We start from the raw sequence: 11401 nt of genomic DNA, 5'->3' as shown, positions 1-11401 counted from the left end.
ACATTCTGTCCACAAGGGTCAAAATGGTGGCTAATGATAGTGCTTATACGCAAAACGTTTTTATTTTATACACTGCAGAACCCGTGAAGCACACACCACTTATAAACATTTGTTTCTCCAGGCAATTTGAATGACACATTGACATTACACAATTCATTGACATTAACACTGGTTTGAAATAAAATAAAAGTTTGATTACTAAAATTAAACATTTGTAAATATAAATATATATCCAAAAACTTTGTTGGCAGTACAGGTCACGGAGAGAGATTAACGTAGTGTTATTATCATATGTCTACACTTAATATGAAAACAATTAAAATCCCGTATTTCTCTATCTCTGACAAACTATGAAATGGTGCTAGATAGTTAATTCTTTATCAGTTTAAATAAGACTGACAATTATTTCAGCAATGCTAAAATCCAGTTCAAGGCAACATAATCAAAAACAAATTAGTACAGGTACGCCGGAGTTATGAGCCATTACTTACTTTAAATGACCGCATTGACTTGGTCCGCTTTTAAACCTCATGTTTTTATTCCTTTCAAACCTTGTTGCAACATGAACCAGTTTCAAGATATTGTTCGAATTGACTTTGTCCGTTTTCCAGTATCACAATTGTTATTCCAACTGTACGAAACACCGTTTACTAGCATATCATCCCGGACCCATTGAACTTTAACATATATATCAATCAATAACAATTTGCTTGCAGAATGTGTATATAAATATATATGTTTTTTTATAAATGTGCACATTTAATTTTTGATGATAGGTTTGATAGTCATTTCCTCAATCGGGATTCGTGACGTGTGCGTTTCAATAAAGGTAGATTCATTGTGTTTAGTTCCTCAGCACATTCTCAGCGTATTTTTTTGAAATTCGAAGTAGCGAATGTTTGTTGAACCTGATAAGGAAATCGTTAGCAACATGATTGTCAATACCTTGGTCTCGGTTAAGATGATGACCTATTGAACATCGCTTGATCTGTAATGACGTCGCCATGTAAGTGATTTCCGATAAACGACACTAGTTTATGAACACAAAAAGAGCTGCTTGTTGACAATCAAAAACACAGTTCATTCACCTTTAGTACATAAAAACATGGTTGGTTGTATTTTAGAAACAAACGGGCGCAAACACCAAAAAGATAAAGGGATATTGTTTCGTTTGTTTGTCAAAGTAATCAATAAAATAATACATGTTGAACTTTTGTAAGTGCACAAATATGTCAGCCGTGACCAAGATATAATACATAATGAGCCTTGATTGGTGCACAGCCCTGTTAGCCTTGACCAAGATTTAATACATAATGAGCCTTGATTGGTGCACAGCCGTGTTAGGACTGACCAAGATATAATACATAATGAGCCTTGATTGGTGCACAACCCTGTTAGCTCTGACCAAGATATAATACATAATGAGCTTTGATTGGTGCTAAGCCCTGTTAGCTCTGACCAAGATATACTACATAATGAGCCTTGATTGGTGCACAGCCCTGTTAGCCCTGACAAAGATATCAAACAAAATGAACTTTGATTGGTGCATAGCCCTGTTAGCCCTGACCAAGACATACTACATAATGAGCCTTGATTGGTACACAGCCCTATTAGCTCTGACCAAGATATAATACATAATGAGCATTGATTGCTGCACAGCCCTGTTAGCCCTGACAAAGATATAAAACAAAATGGACTTTGATTGGCGAATAGCCCTGTTAGCCCTGACCAAGACATACTACATAATTAGCCTTGATTGGTGCACAGCCGTGTTAGGACTGACCAAAATATACTACATAATGAGCCTTGATTGGTGCACAACCCTGATAGCTCTGACCAAGATATAATACATAATGAGCATTGATTGGTGCAAAACCCTGTTAGCCCTTACCAATATATAATACATAATGAGCTTTGACTGGTGCTAAGCCTTGTTAGCCCTGACCAGTATATAAAACATAATGAGCTTTTTATTTCTGCACAGCCCTGTTGCCCCTGACAAAGATACACTACATAATGAGCCTTTTTTGGTGTTCAGCCCTGTTAGTTCTGACCAAGATATTATACATAATGAGCCTTGATCGGTGCACAACACTATTAGCCCTGACCAAGATATAAAGCATAATGAGCTTTACTTGGTGCACAACACTGTTCCAAATATTCCAAAATCAACGATTAAGATGTGTAGCTGAGTTGAACAGATATTTGTTGTGAACTAACTTATACTAATTAAATAATTACTTATTCATTTTAAATGGAACTTCAAGAGGACAGTTGCATGTAAATACCATAAGAATACACTAGCAAGACAAAAAGTGAAACTGTTTCGAATCCGTCTAAAACTGCTCGTCTTTGGCACCTTTAAAAACATATTGCCACACAGACATCTGATGTAAAGGTGATGCAAACTAAATAGTCATCAGCTGAAAACTTCTCCATGATTTGCTATTTTGGTGCAATTTTTTAATTAGAAATTTCTGTAAAAGCATTGCTTGTGATCTGTTGTCTTCATTTCGCTCGATAAATAAACTGTGAATATTTGTGTATGCCTAGTAGAAGTCGGTTTAGATAAACGGGACATGTCGATCAAGACAAAAAATTACTTTGACATGTTCCAGATGAGTTTTGCTCTTCAACAAATATACCTGGAATGATCAATGTTTCGATGGAAGTTGTATTTACGGGTAAAATGACTACATATTGTCGATTTTTTACTAATGGTTTGCATTACCCACTTTTGCAGAACAATCAATATTATAACAAGCGTATTTCGAGGTGCAAATAAATGAAGCATATCTTCTGATAACTACGCGTTCTAGCTCAGATATTATACGTCAACACCTGGTACAAACCACGATCGCATTTGCATAGATCCCACTTAATTGGAAAATCTGTCATTTTGTTTAATACAAACGCATGCGGATGTTTTAACCAAAAAGTTAAAAACCAATTGTGAAATGTTGTTGTCCAAGGGCATACGTACAATACTGAAATTGTTAATAATGAAGCCATTACACATTTCTTTGAAATGGTTGCATTCTTAATCTCTGCGACAACAATTAATCAGATACTCGTTAGATCAGACGATGCTAAATCAATAAATCTTGACCACAACGTGAAGTCCTCAAGGACACGTCAATCCTGTTACATGTCTCCTATCATAGGTTAATTTAAGAGGTGTAGCCGATTGGAATTATATGATTATGAATTCAGTCCTGGTAACGCTCGTTCTTACCAAACGTGTTTTATGTCATAAAACCCTTTATTAGGCGCATCAAAACTTTTGTTAATAAACAAGGGACATTAAAATAAACTTTGTGACTTAATGTTCTAATGTTTTATTGGTAAGGTAAACAAATAGTGATGTAGTCTGATCCCAAATATATGAGAATCAAGGTTTTATTGCTGAAATGAGCGATAAAAATTGGTTTACCTCGGAGGCACATTTATTTTAACGTTTTTCCGTAAAATTTCATTTCGGTTGGGTTAAGGTAAGTTTTTTTGTTTAAAAGTGAGTTAAAAGTACATTGAGTTGCATTGATAGCAGTTTAAAAAAGCATATATTGCAGTTTGATGATGTCATAGAAATGTCCTGCTTTTTTACATCAATTATCCGACAACCATCATTTGAAATACAAGAAATAACGACGTTATCTTGGCGTACTATGCTTAATATGCAAACGTACTATTTTTCATAAGAAAACACTGCATGATGTATGTAACTTTGTCATGGGTATATTGTTAAGTCAGTCATTGGGCTGCTCTGTCTTGCCTTACCTTACCTATTTGAAAATATAACTATATCAAGCATAATCAACGTACCTGAATGAAACTCGGCACATTATAACATATATTTCCCATCACAACGACTACAAGAATGAACATTGATTAACGAACATCGCAACGGTTTCAATAATAAACGCATAATAAATAACATTACAAGAATAACCACCGATGGAAGTTAATTTGATTTGCTGTTATTTAAATTGTGTCAATTGGCATTCGTCTTTCAGTAAGCTGGTGTAAACGAAACAGTTGGAATAGATAAATTTTGCTCTTGGAGGTTAAAAAGTGTTTGTTTTAACAAATCTCACTGTTATATATTATTGAATTCGGTATAGATATAAGGAATATATCGTTCAAGACAACGACTGCACTTGTTAAGGGCTTGAGGTATGAGAAAAATACTCAGAATGATCAATGATCCGACGGAAGTTATGTTTGAGATAAATAATTGACACCATGCTGGTTGAAGCCATGATTAACGAACACAACCCTTAACAAAAGTTTCAGACTTTGAAAACATCAATTTTGTATTTCAATATGATGCACATTGATAGAAGAATGCTCTGGTAAAAGATAACACGCGCACAGAAATACTATAGTCGGTAATTTTGTTTGATCAAAATAAATGAAAGTAAGACTATTTTGTTATTAATTTTGAAGTAATGTTTCGATAAAATATGAAATTACAAGTCTCTTCAGACAAGAAAGATTCTTTTTTTGTTTTCATTAAGTGATGTTTAGATCGCCTGTTACAGGAAGTGTATTGACAACAACATTTGTCACCATCCTTTTATACATAAGTTAAGAACCAGAAGAACACAAAAGGACTGATGATAATGTTTTGCATTTATTCAGATCTGTATATTTTAAATTTGACGTAGAACAATTATATTCATTTATTGGAAAAGAAAGAAAGTTTATGTTAATATCACAGAGATATCAACTGTGCTCTAAACTAATATTTCCTACTTCAAAAATAAAAACAAAAGGAAAATTACGATAAATGAATTGCATTACAACCCGATTTGCTGCAGTTCTCCATTGCGACATATCACTGAAGAAAAGGTGTCATATTACCGATATCTGAAACTGATGCCTTACCAACAGCTTCATTGTCAATTGTTTCCAGAAATATAAACGCGCTTACGTTCAATGGCGGTGGAGTAACGAGCTCTTATATGCTCCCTGATGCTTAGATGTATTTCTAATTATGGACTTAATTTTGATTGAAGAAGCCGAATATTTATCTAGTTTTGGTAATCCTACACATGTTTTTTTCTGGAAAAGAAAAAACAAACACTTTATATTTGTATATTTGTGACATAAGCGTGGATATTTCAGTTAAATAACACAACATATAAAGTTCAAATATGTCGATATTCAAAGAAATGACGAGTTTTTGTCGCAGCCAATGTTTTCGTTCTCGAAAAGAACTCTCAGTGTCGGTAGGAATAAAAACCTCAACAACTCAATTAAATTTAAATAACAGATCATGATTGGCAAACAAATACCAAGTAGTAATTGCTAAAAAAGCTATTAGGAGACTTCGGAAGGTGTTTAATTGGCGTGAAAAGTGTGTAACCAGACCTCCATTGGAATACCTTAAACTTCGCATTTAAGTTTCTGACTTTTTTAACGTACATTGTATTTCTCTTGTATCTCTTTTTTGAACAGAAATAGTGCTGTAATCATTCATGCCTACGGGGATATTTGTCTTTATGAGTTTCGCCAATGAACTGTAACTCAAAATAGAACATATTTGCACGTTAAAATATTCAAGTATAGATCATAACACCCTAGACTCAAAACACATATAATGGGCATGCAGTTGCCCATATGAATATACCGCGTTTCGTTCATTTTGTCGTTGACGTATCAGCACGCCTATGAACGTTGCCACAACAACCTCAAATATTATGAGGGCCTCATCCCAGATAATTTAATAAGGGTCTGCAAAATACCATATCATACCCGTGAACTGACAAAAGCTCGCATCATCTTGCAGCGGAGTGGTCCCTTGGGGTTGTAAATGTATTTCCCATGCATTAGCAAAATAAGCGCAGCCGTGTCTTATTCACAACGAAATAAACTATTTTAGTATCTTTAATTGTGTTGGCTTTAAGACCTCACAACATATATCTTTTTTAAGTTTAGAAAGTTTAGCAAGAGAAGATCGTTGTATTCATTATAGATAGGAACTTGATATATTTGGTGCAACTAAAATAAGAAACCAAGTGCAAACTGATTCAGCAACACTTAAACGTCTGTACTGCTTTTATCGTCCCTATAATCAGTATTTGTTTAAACTAATACACAAGACTTTTGAATGTAATGTGCTATATAAAGAACATTAACTAAACCATGCGTATTGCAATGCTTCCTTGCCTCAAAATAAAAGTTTAACTAATTTTAAAAGCGTTTTTACTGTAATATATAGCATATGGTGTTATTGTTGTTATCTTTCTACATTAATGTAAAGTGTATAATCTGTTGTAAAATAGGTGCTGGGTACTCTATATGTCGAGCATTGTTTTGTCATTCTAAATTCAATAGAACAGGTTTTGAATAACATTAGATTGGCAGAAACAATAGAGATATTGTTTCTTTTTATAACAATTATAACACCTTGCTGCTCTAAATGAATTCCTATAATATTTTCTTTAACGAAATGTGCGCGGAATCAAATTTACTGTTGCTTCTCTTTCTTTTTTTGTATCAATTAAAATAAATGCCCTTAACCCTGATCAAAACGTTGTACGGATATAACCGGTACAAATCTGCAACATCTGTACATGAGTTTCTCATGAATTAGAAAAATAAGCGCAGTCGTGTTTTATTCACAAAGAAATAAGTTGTTTTAGTATCTTAAATTATGTATTTTTAGACGTCACAACATATTCTTTTTTCAAGTATAAAAAGTCGAACAAGAGAAGATCGATGTATTCGTTATGCTGTATTACGATTGATTTTCGTTTTCCAAAATTAAGTTTTCTAATTGAACAATGTTTAAATTGAACAGACTTCTGCTTCACTTCTTTGCACTGATGATATCTTTAAATGTGGAAATAAAATGATTTATAATGGTGTTAAAAAAGTGAAGTATCAAATTGTATTTTATGTATAGAGAGAGGTAGTATTAGTGTAGTTTTATACCTATCACTAGGGATAGGAAAAGTTTCTGTGTATCCTTTATCCTGCCTTTAAGATCAAAGTTGCCAGCCACATATGACAACGAGATCACTATTAAGAAGACTCCAAGATACTTTATGTCTCCAGACAGACGAATTAGCAAGGGTGTTCAGTTATCGCCATATATCAAACTTGTAATAGTCGTACGTGACCCATTTATTAGAGCGATATCTTATTTCACTCAGGCTTTAAATTAAAATGAGATGAAATAAAACCTGGCATTTTGCAGAAGAGTTCTACGAAGAGAATGTGATATAAATTTACACTCGTCCATATTGCAAACGGGTATTTACGTCCGCTGCCTATCACACTGGTTGCATTATTTTGATAGGAACAACCCCCATATTGGGAGGGGCGAAGAACTAATCCCTCTTGGTGTTTTGGAAATTGTGCAAGACGTTATACGTTTGTTAAAGAAATATATGGGGACTTAATAACTTGATATATTTTAACAAAACGCGTGGATGTCATTGTAACTATGAGAGTGCTAAAACGGAACAGTGCAGCACAGTTCTTTCGAGCAACAAACAAGTGATTCAACAACACTTGAACCTCTGTTCGACCTAGTATATTGACCCTATAATCAGTACTGATTTAAATTAATAAAAATGGCTTTTGAATGAAATCTGCTAAATAAAGAACAGTAATTATAACTGAAGCATTAATTGTATGCTTGCTTGCGATTTATCATTTATAGTAACTGGTACTCCATTTTTTACTGCAATATAGTAGGCATTTCAATCTTTATAATTATGATGCATCTGTAGTTGAATGAAGGATTGACGTTTCACTATTATAAGAATGATATTCTTTTTTTTTTGGTTCGCATACTTTACATAAAACTAATATCGGTTTTATATTTTAGTTGCAATAGGGTAGTGTCTTTTCATTCAAACAGCTTGTTTCTTTAGTTTTTCACATAAATATGGTTTATAATTCACAATTATATACAAATAGAAGTTTGTAGTGTATTTAAGCGAGAGGTTCCTTATTTGCCATTGTCTTCCACAATAGTTCCACATTTATATATTTGTTTTATGTGTGCAAATGTGTATCGGTCATGAATAAGGAAAATCATTTTGAAATTGTATTTAAAATTACCCAAATGATTTTGTCCGCTTTACAGCTTCCTTGTACGTACAATCTTTACCAAATGTGTTAATAGGCGTACCCTTTTTATCGACATAAAGCCTATAACAAGAGCAATAGCCGGTAAGTCAGAGAGCTTTAGATATTTTCCGAATGTACCTTACCCGTTCTTTTTTGCGACTATTGTAAGTTCAATATTTACAATTTGTATGGCCAGATTATCTCGGACCCATTGAACAAATCTTGAGCAATTTGATCTATATAAATACAACAGTTTGACTGTGCAATTTTTTAAACTCCTTCAAATAATATCAACAAGAAAAATTTACTTTCTTTCAAAAATGGTAGATTCGTGTTGTATTGTGTTGTAACAATTTTTGAAGTGGATGTCTTTAAAAGAATCAATGTTTAATGAAACTGTTAAAAAAGAATGAAACGTAGAGAGCATCGTCATTGTATCTAAATGATTTATCTCGCTTAAAATGATAACCTTTTGACATTTGTGAACATTTCCATTACACGACATTATTGAATGAGAGGTTAAGATATAAATAAAATACTCTTAGAATAGCTTGTTTACTATCAACAACATTTACTTCAGGACACTCATCATAACATCGTTAGGTACAAACGAATACGCAATGGGCGGGAAAGTGACCCCACCCCATAAATAAATAAACAAAGACATTAGTTTATACCTGATTGCTTTATTAACATATTCATCCTTAGAAAGGTACTAGGTGGTGAGCATATTGGATAACACTAGTGATACTATATTAGGCATATGGCATTATTTACATACATTACACGCTTATAAACTGTTTTACAGAAAACCTGCGTTGTTCATGTAAAGTATATTAGTATATTAGTATATAACATGGCTTGTTCTGCTTTGAATATGCTAATGTTCCGGAAAAGGCTAGTTTCAATCGAAAGCAAATAGTTAAGGTAACTTGAAAGATATGGATAATTATTTTATAATTGTCGCAATCACCCTGTTCAAGATAATATCCGAATAAAGCTGTGCTTGGAATAAATCCTTGGTCCAGATCTTCATCATTACAAATATTTTGATGTGTAGCAAATTTAAGATTTTGTCTTGCGTTCTGTTTAATTCATTTCGGGAGGACGTCAAGAGCTTTTAGAAATGATATTAAAATATATCGATGAAATTAAAAATCCTGCCTTCAAAGCACGTACGATTCTAAGTATGTCATTCTCTGATGGCATTAGTTATAAAGTTATTAAGATTATCATAACAACTGTTTTAAAACGTGTTTCCATTTATCCGTTTAAAATAGTTAGCTCCTTATAAAATTGACTGAAAGCTAATGCAATCTTAACCATCATGAGCTGAAACCACCTCTGTGCAACCACCTCTTTTATGTTTATTCGATGCAATATTGAGATTTGTGAAAACATCAGTGAAATTATCTTAAATAACATCGATTTTGTTATATCTGTTATCTCAATTTAATAGAAAATAAACTGTCAATATTTGTGCATGCTTGATTGAAGCCGGCTTAGATATCCTGGAAATGTCATTAAAGACCAATTAGGCAGTGACACCGTGATGAAGAGTTCTGCATATGAGCCGATTTACCTGGAATGATTAAGGTTCTGACTGAAGTTGTAAATACGGGCCACTTTCAATGGATTTTAAAAGGTCAACCACATTGAAACATTAACAAACGACCTTACTTGTATTATAGCGTTTGATACTGGATCACCAGTGTGAGTACAAGTACAACAAAATATTCGCAGACCTTACTTGTAACCTAGCGTTTGTTGTGTTAGTAACAACGAAAGTACAACGATAAATTCGCAGACGACTTCACTTGTAATCTAGCGTTGTTGTTTGAGTAACAGTGTGCGTACCACGTCAACGAAACATTCGCAGATTATTTTGTTTGTTATATAGCGTTTGTTGTGCGAGGAACAGTGTGCGTACAAGTTCAAAGAAACATTCGCAGACGACTTTATTTGTAATCTAGCGTTTGTTGCGCGAGTAACAGTGTGAGTACTAGTAAATTGAAACATTTGCAGACCTAACTTGTAACTTAGCGTTTGTTGTGTGAGTAACAGTGTGCGTACCACGTCAACGAAACATTCGCAGACTACTTTGTTTGTAATTTAGCGCTTGTTGTGCGAGGAACAGTGTACGTAAAAGGTCAACGAAACATTCGCAGACGACCTTACTTGCAATCTAGCGTATGTTGCGGGATTAACAGTGTGAGTACAACTACAACGAAATATTCGCAGACCTTACTTGTAACCTAGCGTTTGTTGTGTGAGTAACAGTATGAGTACAAGGTCAACGAACCATTCGCAGACCTCTAGCGTTTGTTGTGAGAGTTCCAGTGTGCGTACAAGGTCAACGGGATATTCGCAGACGTCTTCACTTGTTATATAGCGTTGTTGTGTGAGTAACTGTGTGCGTAAAAGGACAATGAAATATTCGCAGACTACTTTGTTTGTAATCTAGCGTTTGTTGTGCGATTAACAGTGTAAGTACAAGGTCAACGAAACATTCGCAGACGACTTTACTTGTAACCTAGCGTTTGTTGCGCGAGTACAAGTGTGAGTACAAGTAAATTGAAACATTCGCAGACCTTACTTGTAATCTAGCGTTTGTTTTGTGAGTAACAGTGTGAGTACAAGGTCAAAGAAACATTCGCAGACCACTAACGTATGTTGTGAGAGTAACAGTGTGAGTACAAGGTCAATAAAACATTCGCAGACCACTAACGTATAAAGTGTGAGTAACAGTGTGAGTACAAGGTCAACAAAACATTCGCAGACTACTAACGTATGTTGTGAGAGTAACAGTGTGCGTACAAGGTCAACAAAACATTTGCAGACGATTTTACTTGTATTCTAGCGTTGTTGTGTGAGTAACAGTGTGAGTACAAGGTCAACGAAACATTCGCAGACGACTTTACTTGTATTCTAGCGTTGTTGTGTGAGTAACAGTGTGGGTACAAGGTCAACGAAACATTCGCAGACCACTAACGTATGTTGTGTGAGTAACAGTGTGAGTAAAAGGTCAACAAAATATTCGCAGACTACTAACGTATGTTGTGAGAGTAACAGTATGCGTACAAGGTCAACAAAACATTCGCAGACTACTAACGTATGTTTTGAGAGTAACAGTGTGCGTACAAGGTCAACAAAACATTTGCAGACGAGTTTACTTGTATTCTCGCGTTGTTGTCTGAGTAACAGTGTGAGTACAAGGTCAACGAAACATTCGCAGACGACTTTACTTGTATTCTAGCGTTGTTGTGTGAGTAACAGTGTGCGTACAAGGTCAACAAAACATTCGCAGACTACTAAC

The sequence above is a fragment of the Mya arenaria genome, chromosome 2, assembly GCF_026914265.1.
Source record: "Mya arenaria isolate MELC-2E11 chromosome 2, ASM2691426v1".
Taxonomy (NCBI): domain Eukaryota; kingdom Metazoa; phylum Mollusca; class Bivalvia; order Myida; family Myidae; genus Mya; species Mya arenaria.
Note: the sequence above shows the minus strand (reverse complement) of the source record.